This window comes from Trichosurus vulpecula, chromosome 8, assembly GCF_011100635.1.
Source record: "Trichosurus vulpecula isolate mTriVul1 chromosome 8, mTriVul1.pri, whole genome shotgun sequence".
In the NCBI taxonomy this organism is placed as follows: Eukaryota; Metazoa; Chordata; class Mammalia; order Diprotodontia; family Phalangeridae; genus Trichosurus; species Trichosurus vulpecula.
In genome coordinates, this window is record NC_050580.1 from 75,584,312 (window position 1) to 75,598,246 (window position 13,935).

At 41.6% G+C, this 13,935-nt stretch overlaps 1 pseudogene; it reads left to right on the plus strand.

Moving 5' to 3' along the window:
- The first annotated feature begins 13,262 nt into the window (after window positions 1–13,262).
- Window positions 13,263–13,716, plus strand: LOC118829151 (annotated as a pseudogene).
- The last annotated feature ends 219 nt before the right edge of the window (window positions 13,717–13,935 follow it).

Sequence of the window (13,935 nt, forward strand, 5' to 3'; positions counted from 1 at the left end):
TTTTAACAAACTGATCTCTCCTTTTCAGACTCTGCTCCCTCCCCCTCCCCCGCAGTTGTGAGAGCCTGGATCTTTCCAGAATACATGCATCCTTGGCCACCTTTTCCAGTGCTATTTATGCTTTTTCTCATGTCCCTTGACCCACTGGACCAGGAAGGGTTTTCATACACATACTACATTGCCTATTCTAGTTCTTCCTTCTGACATCATCTTTCATCAACCTTTGAGGTTTACTCCATCCATCCGTGTCACTCAGTCCGCATCCTTGTTCTTGGGTTCTACTGGTTTCCAGGTCACATTCACTCCTTCGAAGAATTTAGTACCTGATTTTCAGTTTTCCTCTCTACCTCATCTCCACACCATACTTGCTAGACTGTGGTGAAATGGATGGAATGTTGAATTGGCAACCAAAGGATCATAATATCACAGATTTAGAGCTGGAGTGGACCTTAGAGGCCAACCCCCTCATTTAACAAGTGAGGAAACTGAGGCACAGAGTGACTAAAAGTGACTCATCCAGGATCACACAGCTAATAAGTGTCTGAGGTGAGATTTGAACCTAAGTCTTCCTGGTCCCTCTAAACCCTGCCTCTTATACTAAGTAGTTATGGGAGCAGAAGCAGTCACTAAATCTCTTTGGGCCTGTTTCCTCATCTGTAAACATGGAGATGACAATAATATCTGTAGTACCTATCTATGTCATAGGATTTTTATGAGGTTATATATGTGTGTGTATGTACACATATGTACACACACATATATGTAAAAGGTGATTGGTAAATTGTAAAGGACTATACAAGTCAGTTATTATAACCAGAGATTTCAGTCTGTAAGTTGATGTCCCCTAAACACCCTGGTCAACCAATTCATAAGCCAACTTATTTCTCATGACCTGCTTCTTCACTGTACATTCCACAGGAATTGATCCTACCTTTAAAAGTCATGATCACCTCTAACTATGCCTCCTATATGATGATAAACTTTTAAATTCCCCCCTCTGACAACAATCACCTGTCCTTCCACCTCTCCTTGTGTTGGTAAGCAAAATGGGCTCCTTAGCACTTAGTTCAACCAAGTGCCCTTGAATAGTTTGGCTTTTGTTCCCTTTGAATAATTTAGTGTGTTTCATTGAGCCTTACTAGGTGCTAAGCCCCAGGCCCAAACCCCTATTAGGTGTAAAACCTTAGTGGGTGTGGATTGGCGACTAAGGTGGGGCCCAAGGTAGGGCTAACTCCAGGGAGGGCCTAGTTGACATGTCTGGGAGAGCAGAGGCTTTCAGACCACTGTGGGTTTAAGTCGCCTCTTTGTGATGATTCTAGGTCACGTGGGTGAGTCCCATGTGTGACTCACTAATGGTACATTATTAACCTTTGAATTCCTCTTCTTCTTGTCCTTCCACTGTTTTCATCTTTCTCATACCTGCCACCCACTTTGTCTCCTCCTACTTTCACATTGCAGAAGACCTTGGTGAAAGTCATACCACCGTGGCAACTGAGTCTGCTACAAATTCTTATCATTTAATTGCAACTGGGCTCTCATTATTGCATGACAATCATTTTGTTTGTAGCCCTGTGGGAACTTTCTTGAGATTGGAGGTTGTTTGGGGCCTTTCTTTGCATTTCCAGTGCTTAGCAAGGTGACTAGCATATAGTAGGTGCTTTTAAAATGCTAATTGACTGACTGACCTGTTTACAATGTGCCTACTAGTTTGAGGAACTCTGAGTCAGCACTCATCCAAAAATATGGCTCATCAGTCCCCAATGACGTGATTTATTTTACAACCATCCAGAGAATAAATTATTATTTACAAAGTACACTTAACTAAGCAGGATAGTAAATAGTGACAAGAAAAGATCTCCCCACTCCCCACACATATACAGAGGGTACATTCTATCATAGGTTACCACATCACCAGTGGAAGAAGGTACAAATTTAGGGAACATGTATGACCAAGGAACATACACAAAGATACAAACATCAGGAACCCATGTATCCATGGCTCATGCATGAAGGCCACAGACTAGAGGAAACATAGTCAGGGCATACATATGGCAGGAGTAGGTCACACATCGTATATTGCAAAGTTCTCTCTAGTGATGTTAATTCGTTCTCTGCTCTTCTCTTCTAAGTGTTGCATTTCTGCTGGGGCATGTCATCTCTATTGGCCATCACATTTTTGTTTTTAGTTAAATGCATCATTTCTGTTGAGGAGTGTCATCTTCCCTCCAATTGTTCAAAGCCATGACTTTCTTCTGAGAGTCTTCACTGGTCTTATGGACAATGAACTCGTCTGTATTACCATTTACCGGGCTTCAACTATCTAGACTCTTTGGGGCCAACTGTTGCTCTTTATTAAATCATCTTCTAGGTTTTAGTGGCTAGAAAGCTTCTCTCTAATAGGAAGAACTACAACTCTTTTAACACAGATATGAAGGTTATGAGCTGATGAGGGCACAGTCTCTGGGAACCCCCTTGAATCTGGAATACAGTCTCTGGGAGCCCCCTTGAACTGTCCTTGAATCTTCCAACTAGATCTGGCCTTCCCCTAAGGCCACAAGCCTCACATTATCATTAGGCCCAAATCTCTCCCTCTATAGCTACTTTAGACATGCATGCCTTCAGTTACTTTCCAACCTTTGTATATTCCTTCAGGAACTTCCTGCCCCCATCCCCATTCTCTTGGTTCCTGGACTCTGACCCCACCTTATCCTCCTTAGACTTCCCCTCAAGACCCTCCCTAAACCCCTCCTCTAGTCACCCCAGACCATCCCTCAATCCCTCCTACAATCTTTGTGTATATAATCTCCATCTTGCCTCCATGAAGGTGCTCAGATTCAATCTAATTCAGTAGGTTGAATCTGGCCCGCTTGTGGAAACAGGCGTCACAAAGTGGGGGATTTCTTAAGACAGCCCATTATGGTGAATCCTTAATAAACTTTCTCTTTTCCCTTGGCTGAGAAGGCTTGAGTCGAATTCTTTTGGCAGGACCCGGCGTGTAGGTATTTTGGGGCCGCGGCGGTCATCCCTAGAAACATATGGTTCCCTAACAATCATCATTTTTCCGAAAACCTCTTCAGAGCCACTGCACACAGCCAGACAACACCTACCAAAAGCTAGTGGAATGTTCCAAGGTAAGATTCAGTCTATTCTTTTAGCTGCCTGTCTTTGGAGCTGACTTATAGTTCATGGTATCAAACAACTAAGTGATTAAGGATTAGCAAAAGTATTTGAAACCCTCATTATATCACTGATTCTGAACCTATGTCTCCATAACTCACTTTGGGGATTGGGCTCAAAAAACCCAACAACCTGCCATAAGAACTATGTAGAGAGGTATTAGAGCCTCTTTTCCTCAGTACTGAGCTAATAGCCAGACAACATGCACTTCCTTCCTATTTTATTTTTAACATCATTTTAAATAATATTTTTTTTAATTATAAAGACAATTTTTAACATTCATTTTCACAAAATTTTGAATTCCAAATTCTTTTCCTTCCTTCTCTCCCTTCCCCTCTTCCTAAAACAGTAAGAAATTTGATATAGGTTATCTATGTGCAATCATATAAAACATATTTCCATATTAGTCATGTCGCGAAAGAAGAAATACATCAAAAGGAAAAAAACACAAAAAAAAATAAAGAAAGTGAAAATAGTATGCTTTGATCTGTAGTCAGACTCCATCATTTCTTGCTCTGGATGTGGATAGCATTTTCCATCATTAGTCCTTTGGAATTATCTTGGTTCATTGTATTGTTGAGAATAACCAAGTCATTTATTGTTATAAATTATATATTACATTTATTATATTATATATTACAAATTGTTACAAGCATTTATTAAGCACTTCTTATGTGCTGGGCACTACACTGAGGCTCATGGGAAAGAACAAAGGCAAAAATACATTCTCTGCCCTTGAAAAGCTCATATTCTCAGGGAGGACTCTCTACTTATTTTTCTTTGATCGACTCCTTATCACAGTATCCACGGCAGCTGTTCAAAACTGTCTTCTTTTTCCTCAAATCTCCTCACCTCTCCTCACCCTTCACTCAGCAGTTGAGTTAATTTCCTGAGAAAAATTAAGGCCAGTCATCCTGAGCCCCCTCATCTACTCTGCTCCCCACATGGAAATTCCTTTCCAGCTTGACACATCTTTCATACTGCAGTCTCTAGGGAAGGCGTGGTCCTTTTCCTTCTTGGTCAATTCCTATATTTGTTTCCTCAGTTCTATTCCCTCCTTCTCTTTCCCCTCACCTTCCACCATTGAAAGATCAGTTAATTCCAGATCATGCAAGCTTTTTTTTTCATATTTTTTATATGTTTTCTTTACTTTCCCTCTTTTCTTCTAATTCTTGTCTTGAAAACTCCAGGAAATCTTTCTCTCTTTGCTTTTATCTGGGAGTCAAACACCCTTTACCTTAAAAGACTATGGCATAAGAACTCTGACCAAAGCTTCACCAATTACAACTTTGAAACATGCCTCTTTTTGGCAAAGAATTAATGGACCAGAGGGATGGAAAGTGTCATAAGTTCTTAAATGCATCAATCTATTGATTTGTTCTACTACAGCTTTGTTACAAGTGTGAGAAATGTGGTTTTGGCGATCACTGGACTTCCTAGGCAGGGCCAAAGTCCTGAAGAAGAACCCTGTGATAATCCCTAGGGAAGGCTGTACAGATCACAGGACTCCCAGAGGAAGACCAAGTGGTAGCCATCCCTTAATCTGTGAGGATCACAGGGCCTCCTAGGGGTCAGACCCTAAGGAAGACCCAAGTGATGGCCCCTTAGGATGGCAGTAAGATCACAAGGCTCCTGAGACAGGGCCAGAAGTCCCATGTGATGTCCTCTTAAGAAGGCCATGCAGACCACAGGGTCCCCCAAGGAAATCCAGAGTGGTAGCCCTCTTAACACCACAGTGGGGATCACAGGACATCCCAAGGCAAGATCTAGGAGTAAGCCTGGTGAGCTTCTGCCACCTGTTGCTTCCCTTCACTTGACCTTAGGAAAATCCATGTGATTTGCCCATTCACACCCAAAGAATTCAGGACCAGAGTGGGCAGAGGAAGGCATTTTATTACACTTCCCAGGAGAGCGGGTATAGTGCTCATGGGAACACTCACACTGATACAGCTGCAGGAGCAGGGGTAACCATTCCCTCCACTCCTGCTAGAGTCATGGTTAGTTTACAATCTTTGTTTTTTTACATAGTTTTCCTAGGTTATATAGTTTATATAAATAGGATAATAAGGATACAGAAGCAAAAGTGAAGTTAATTAGATTTTCCTTGTCTTAGTTTAGGATTAAACTATATTCTTTTACTTCCCCTATTTTCCCTCTTTAACATATGCAAATTACGCAAATCAGTAGGCCTGGATTCTTGACCAAGACCAGACCCTAGATAAGCTTGAACAGGTTCAAGTGGGTTTGGCCTCTCTAATTCCCCAGACTGCCTTCTCAAAAAGTATGCACATGCGTACAAGCCTCTGATCTCTCACCTGACCGACCTTGAGGCTTGGTCTCTGCTAAAGCTGGGGTGGGGGAGGGCAGGGAAGCACACCTTTGGTTCTGTGGAAACAAAACTCCTCCTCCCATTTCTTACACAAGGAAGGGCTTCTACAGCATTTAGGGGACAGGATAAGGGTATTAGTGCATAGAGACAGATATGGAAGAGAAATAGAATCAAGAAAATATTTATTTAAATGCAGAGAAGAAAACAGGAAGCATTACAAAAAGGAACACAATTATTTTATTACTACATCGTTAAATTTAATATATATAATGTATTTTATATATATAAATATTTCCTTTTAGCAACTAAATACTCAAGTTCATGGTTTCTCATACAGTAGTCTTTCTTGTTCTTGAATTTTGAATTGTTTGGTTTTCTTTTTTTTTTTTTACAAGTGTTAAGTTAACAATAAAAAGTAGTTTAAAAAAAGATCATGGTAGGTGATTAGATTTTCCTAGAAAGGAAGATTTCAGAGACAAGGCTTGAACCCAGTGTGCTGACTCTGTGGTGGATGAGTTCTCTGTGGCAGGGGTAGGGGAAGGGGAGGAAGGAGAGGAGAAAGGGAGAGAGAAGGGGAGGGGAGAGGGAGTGAGAAGGAGAAGAGGGAGAGGGGGAGGGGAAGTGGAGGGAGGAGAGAAGGAGAGAGGAAAAGTGGGGAGGGATAGAAGGGGGAGAGGGGAGAGGAAAAGAGAAGAGGAGGTAGAGGGGAAGAAGAAGAGGGAAAGAGAGGAAGATGAAGGGGAGAGGAGAGGGAAAAGGGAGAGAAGGGGGAGAAGAGGGAAAGAAGAAAGAAGAGGAGAGAGGAAGGAGGAGGGCAGAGAAGAAGGAAAAGGGAGATGGAGAGAGAGGGGAGAAGAGGGGGAGAGGGAAGAAGAGGAAATAGAGGGGAAGGGAGGGGAAGAGAAGAGGGGAATAGATGGGGAAAGGGGAATGGGGAAGAGGGAAAGATGAGGAAGGAAAGGAGTGGGACAGAGAGGAAGGGGGAGGGGAGAGGAAGAGGAGAGGGAAGAGAGAGAGGAGAGGGGAAGAGGAAAAGGAGAAATGGGAGAGGTAGTGAGAACACAGGACAGTTAGACACATCATGTAGAGATTGATTTCTAAAAGGCATGGCCTGCCATTAGGTTTTATAGGCACACACCATTATTTCAGTGTCTGACTATAGGATCTTCTTTATGTCGCAGTGTCCAGAGGATAACAGGAGTGGGGTTCACTTCCTATTTCAGGGAAAGGGTAGGGATGATAAGAGACGATAATCCTTTCCCCACCCCTAGCCCTGAATGGGCCCTTCTAAACCCTCAACACAACACAGCTCCTTCATAACTAAGCCGTGGTCGACAATCTTAGCTCTCTGTAATACAGAACATGGGGATTCCCTAAGGAAACTAAAGCAGAATGTTGGCTTTTTGGTGCTTCATGGAGTATTTCTCTGACAACTACTGATGGAAGAATGAACCCATATCCCAAACAACCTTAATGGTGTGTGTGTGTGTGTGTGTGTGTGTGGCTGTAAGTGATTTCTCACAATCCCTTCTCTTGAGCTGGGGATCAGAGGATGTATTCCAACCCCCATGTTGAGGAGCAAAGCAGAAATATAATCATAGACATAGACCTGGAAGGGACCTCAAAGACCATCTTGTTCAACCCTCTCATTCTACAGATGGGGAAACTGAGGCTCAGGGTAATTCAGTACTCACCCAAGGTAGTATCAGAGGCAGTATTTGACCCCAGGTTTTCCTGAGGCCAGAACCAGAGCTTTTCCCACCGTCCCACACTTGGGCAGGCAGCTCAGAGGTTACATCCTCCAGTCTCAACCCTGTATGAACTATTGCACTGATGCAGACAGGCTCACACACACGTATGCAAAACAATGCATTCAGCTGTCTAAAAATTAAAAATGACTCTTTGAAGGAGGTGGCGATCCATCAGCTAGAGAACAGCTCTCAACAGAAGAGACAGATCCTGACCTCACTTACTCTGACCTCCCCCTCCCCCCATATCAGCCCCAAACCAAGGAAGGTGTAAACTCTAAAGACACCCTCACTGAAAAGTAAACAACATTGAGGAAGAAGGTGGGAAGGCTTGACTGCCCGTACCTCCTATCTCCTCCATTGGCTATAAAAGAGACCGAAGGAGTCCTGAGAATTAGCATTCTCCTAATGCTGGTGAGTGAATTTGCTGCAGGGGTAAAAGATAAGTTCTTTAGTGTTAAGTCAGGAGTAGCAGATCGAAGAAAGTGGATTCAGTCAAGATTCATCAGTGCTGAGAATGAGTGTGTAAACAAGAGGAAGAGTTAGGGAATTGAGTCAATTCGAATGGATGGATGTCAGCTATGACCGTTGCCCTGTCAGGGCCCCTGTGATCCAGGGGTGGGAACCCCTGTGGGTTCTGGGTGAGTTTGGGAGCTTGGTAACTCCATAGGATTAGATAGAGGAGACATAGCTAGAGAGAATTTTGTTTGAAAATGACCTGGGAGTTCTAGTGGACGTCAAACTCAGTGCCAGTCAACAGTGTAGAGGATGGCTTGCTGGACTTGGAGTCAGGAAGACCTGAGTTCAAATCCTGCCTCAGATACTTACTAGGTATATGAACCTGGGTAAGTCACTTAACCTCAGTCTGCCTCATTTTCTCCTCTGAAAATGGAAATCATAATAGCACCTACTTCCCTGGCTTGTTGTGAGACCCAAACTAGATAATGTATGTAAAGCACTTTGCAAACCTCAAAGTGCTATGTAAAATGTATTAATAATAGCAATCATGTTAATAATTAATAGTAACATTAATAATATAAACTATTATTAACTCATATATAATCTTAGGCTGCATTCACAGAGGCCTAGTAGAGAGGTCACTTTCAAAGTCCCAGTAGTTGTTAGAGTAGTTGATAGCTGTCCAGGCAGTCAGAAAAACCTGAATTCTGCCTCTGATCCAGACTGGCTGTGTGACCCTGGGCAAGTCACCTAACCCCTCAGCGACCCAGGCAACTTTCTAAGATTAAGTGTTGGTAGAGGGACTTGCTTATTGAGAGCTCCCTTTGCCAGTGAAATTAGAGCGAGAGAGGATAGAGAGAGAGACAGAGATAGAGAGAAGCAAAGTCAGAGAGACACAGACAAAGAAGCAGAGAGGCATAGTGTCTTGAACTAGAGAGACAACGGTCCACCTATACTTTAACCTGGTCAGATCACACTGGAGAACTATGTTTGGTTCTGGGCATCACCTTTTAGGAAGGGTATGGGAGGCTAGAGAATGTCCAGAGGAGTATCATCAGAAGGGGAAGGGACTTTGAAAGCCTGGCATATTTATGGATCCATTGCAGAATCTTGGAACAGAAAGACTGGGGGTAGGGAGAAGGGAGGGCATGCTGACTGTCTTCAAGTATTGAAAGGGCTGGAATGGGGAAGAAGAAGTAGCCTGGCTGCCTGGCCCTACAGGCAGAACTGAGGGTTCTGGTGCACACTGAAGAGTTTAGGTGGAAGCTGTAAAGAGAATGATATAGGCTTGATGTAAGAAAATGCTTTCTAGGGATTGAAGCTATTCCAAAATGGAGTGGGCTGCCTTGGTCGAGAGTGGGGACCTGGTCATTTGCAGTTTTCAAGTAAAGGCTTGAAGAAGGAATATTTAAAATGTTGTGAGGGAGATTCTTGTCCAGTCATGGATTGGATCAGTTGGTCCCAGGGAACCCTTCCACCTTTGAGATTCTGTTTTTGTTGTTGTTCAGTCATGTCTAACTGTTCATGGCCCCATTTGAGGTTTTCTTGATAAAGAAGACTCCAACTCATTTTACAGATGAGGAAACTGAGGTAAATGGGATTAAGTGATTTGTCTCTTGTCTCACGGCTAGTAAGTGTCTCAGACTCAGGAAGATGAGTCTTTCTGACTGGGCCCATTGCTCCATGTAGCTGCCCCATTCTGGGAGTAGGAGGGTTTGAACCTTGATTTGTAGAAGCATGGGATTCAAGCACTAGAGTGAAAGAGAAGATGGAGCTCTCTGTCCTTGCTTTGTGCCCTGAAACTGTGCACCAGCTCTGGATCATACTGTCTTCCCATGTATCAATATCTGGGATCAATACAACCAAGTATTACATCTGAATGCCACAAGAACACTGACTCTAGGGGCAGTTAGGTGGCAGAGGGGATAGAACACTGATCCTGGAGTCTGGATTCAGGAGGACCTGAGTTCAAATTTGATCTCACTAGCTATATGGCTCTGGGCAAGTTATTTAACCCTGATTACCTCCAAAAACCAGATAAACAACCACAACCCACTGACTTTAAAATTCAAATCCCATTTCTAACCTTTATTATCTGTGTGACCTTGGACAAGTCATTTAAACTCCATGGGCCTCAGTTTCCAAATTTGTAAAATCAGGGGGTTAGATTAGATGGCCTCTGAGGTCCCTTCCAGCTCTGCTCGACATGGCACTCTCCTGGTATTCTCACTGACTGCCTCCAACGCCTGGACTTTCCCTCCTGTGTCTGACTCCTAGCTTGTGAGTAAAGTTATATCTCAGCAGTGTTCTGTGCCACCTCTGGGCCATGGCTTTAAAATAATTGATACAATTCAATTATATTAAGAACAATACTTTTCACTGCAAAGTACTCTGCTAGTAGAAAGATTAAGAAGGAAGAGAATAAAAGTGGGTGTGGTATAACTTAGAACAAAGACTTCAGACTCACCATCTACCCACCATCTGCCCACAATCTAGCTGAACGCATCTCAAAATTCCCAAGTGTAGCACGAACCAGATGAAAATGTAATTGAGGAATGTTTTATGAAATCAATTTTAAAAATATAATACAATATAGATAATGTTAGTTTGATGTTTTCTAATTCAATATGCAGCTGCGGGGATTGGTTTATATTTGCATTTGATGCCATTGGCCTAGAGGATAATACCAACTAAATTAAAGTTTAATGACTTCAAAGAACTTTCATCTCATCGGATCGACAATAACCTGCGAGGCATGTAGTGTTAGTATTATTATCCCTATTTTGCATATGGGTAAACTGAGCTTCAGAGAAGTGAAGTAACGATAGCAATAACTAATATTTTTATAGTGTTTACTATGTGCCAGGCATTATGCCAATCACTTTATAAATATTAATAATAGCTAACCTTTATATAGCATTTACTATGTGTCAGGCACTGTGCCAAGCACTTTACAATTATCATCTCATTTGAGCCTTACTATCACCCTGGGAGGTGGGTGCTAATATAATATTATGCCTGTTTTATAGATGAGCAAATTGACATTTAAGAAGTGACTTGTCTAAGGTCACACAGCTAATAAGTCACATAGCGGAGACTTGAAACCAAGTCTATGATGGCTAGATCAGTATTCTTTTCACCAGACAAGCTATCCCTCAGAGAAGGGTAGGTCTACGAAACAGATGGCTTACAATTCTTCCTGCCTTAGGTTTCCCCTAAAAATTCGATTACTGCCTGTGTAACCTAGGGCAAGTAATTTCTTCCCTTTGGGCCTGTTTCATCATCTGAAAACCAAGGGGACTGGACTAGATGACCTCAAAGGTCCGTTATAAGGCTCTAAAACAACGATCTGTAACATTTTTTTCTATGGAGTTCTTCAGTAATCAAGGGAAATGCGCTCTGGGAGTCCTTGAAATAAGGAAACCATGCCCCCTTGTGGTCATTTTCTAGAATTTCCCATTTATGGAGCCATAAGATTATTTTGGTGAAGGAGGGGTAATTAGTCATGAAAGTTAGACTCTAAGACCTGACAATTTATTAGATTCAGCCAATTTGAGATGCCTTTAAAGATATTTCCATAACAAAGCTATACTGATCGATTGGGGAATATCTAATCAAATTGTGGTGTCTGACTGTAATGGAATATTATTGTGCTGGTAAGAAACTATGAAAATGACAAATACAGAGAAGTTTGGAAAGACTAACATGAACTGATGCAAAGTGAAATATGCAGAGCCAGGAAAACAATATACACGATGGCCACAACCATGTAAATGTAAACAACTACAAAACAATAAAGGGAATATTTTGAAATTATAAAGAACATGAATATAAGATGACACTTTCCTCGATCCTTTGCAGAGGAGGAAGTCCATGGATGTAGAATGCTGCATATAGTGTCATTTTAAAAAATATTGAGAGGTGTTGCTGACTGTTTTTCTCTCCTTTTTTCTCTTTTTTTAATTCTTTGTTATAAGGGAAGTTATCTCTGGGAGGAGAAAAGGGGAGACATATAGGGAGAAACTAGATGATGTCTAAAAAAAGATATCAATTAAAAACTATTTAAAAATTTAAATATCTCTCCATGGTTTGCATGACTATATGTATAACCTGTATCAAAATTGCTTGCCTTCTCAATGAGGGGGAGAGGAGGGAGAGAATTTGCCACTCAAAATTTAAAAAAATTAATATTAAAAATCATTTTTAACATATAACTGGGGAAAACTAAAATATTAAATAAATATACATTTTTGAAAATTCCCTAAAGTCTTAATCTTTGCAATGATTTTTGTGCCTTAGAGATTTTTATTAAAAAGGTAAGACTGTTGTAAGCAAACCTTCTGGGCAATGTGGTTTTTGTAAAGGGAATTTCACTTCTCAAATTACTAAATTTCTATTGGAGAAGGTTATTAGAAATAAACCAGAGGAAATTCTCTTACCCTGAAGAGAACCACCCCCTAAGGGAGACAAAGCAGAGCTCTAAAAGACCCAGAGAACAATTGAAATTATAAATGGACAACATAGTGTTTGCATTACCTACCTCACTGTCAGAAGGACCAAATGCACATAACATGCTTGGTAAACCTTAGAGCCGTGTGTAAATGTCAGCTGTTATAGTGGCCCCAGACAACAGTGAACACTTGGCTGGATGGTTGTCTATGGTCTACCCCTAAGGAATATCTTTATCTCACACCCTTATGTTTCAGAATGGTTCCCTCTAAGATCTTTCATTCTAGAGTTCTTGATTTTGGGGGGAGGCCGTGAAGAGAATGGAAGTACTTGCTCTCTCAAGAGGCATTATCTTTTTAGTGTACCTGGAGAGAAAAAAATGGCTGGTGCTCCTTGTCTAGTATTGTATTTGGGTCTAGTTGATGTGGGCAAAATATATATTGACAGTCATTTCGAATTGTAAAACCAGTCTAAAATCTTGGGTTGTAAAGTAAATAAATGCTAATAATAACAAATAAAAATACAAAACATAGAGAGGACTTATAGTATAATGGAAACCTCATTTTGGAGTCGGGGGACCTAGATTCTGGTATCACTTCTGTTGTGGGACCATGGACAAGACCTCTCAGGGCCCTAGAAATGGCAGGGAAGGTGATGATTGATCTTCATGAGGGAAGCTCCTCATTGGCTACTCTCTATACCAATGAAATCACAGGTTCAGTAAGAAAAGAAATCTTCCTAACATATCACATACATACATACATGTGATGCAGTGACACTGGCCTCCTCACTGTTCCTCCCTCAAGCTCTCCATTGGCTTCCTCTAGGTGTTTTTAAGACTCCCCCACTCCCAGATTCTCTCCTTCCTCATCTCTCCTAGCTTTCCTGGCTTCCTTTAAAGCTCAGCTAAGTCCCATCTTCTATGAGAAAACTTTCCCAGGCCCTCTTAATCTTAGTGCCTTGCCTCAGAATCATCTCTAATTTACCCTGGATTGATGTTGTCTGCATGTAATCTTTTGCATGTTTTTTCCTTTGTTGGAGTCCTTAAGAGCTCCTTAAGAAAAGGGACTTGGTTCTTTTGCTGCCAGATCATTGCCATCATGGGTCACATGCATGCTCCCAAAAGGGCTGTCCCAGTCAACTCTGCCATACTGCCGCAGCGTGCCCACGTGGCTGAAGCTTACCTCAGATGACGTGAAGGAGCAGATCTACAAGATGGCCAAGAAGGGCCTGACACCCTCCCAGATCGGTGTGATCCTGAGGGATTCTCATGGTGTGGTACAAGTATGCTTTGTAACTGGAAACAAAATTTTGAGAATTCTAAAGTCCAAGGGACTTGCCCCTGATCTTCCTGAAGATCTTTATGACTTAATCAAGAAAGCTGTTGCTGTTCAAAAGCATCTTGAGAGAAACAGAAAGGATAAGAGTTCTAAATTCCATCTGATTCTGAATGAGAGCCGAATTCATTGGTTGGCTTGGTATTACAAGACTAAGAGAGTGCTCCCACCTAACTGGAAATATGAATCATCCACAGCCTCTGCTCTGGTTGCATAAATTTTGGTTTTTATGTACTAAAATGATAAAGTCACATCTAACTGAAAAAAAAAAAGGGACTGTAGTGGGTTTTTTCCCCTTTCTATTGTATCCCCAGCTGCCACATAGTGGGTGCTTAATAAATGCTTGTTGACTGACTGGCTGATAAGTATACATACAAATATATGTATGTATATACATATGTGTGTGTGTGTATATATATATATATGTATATATATA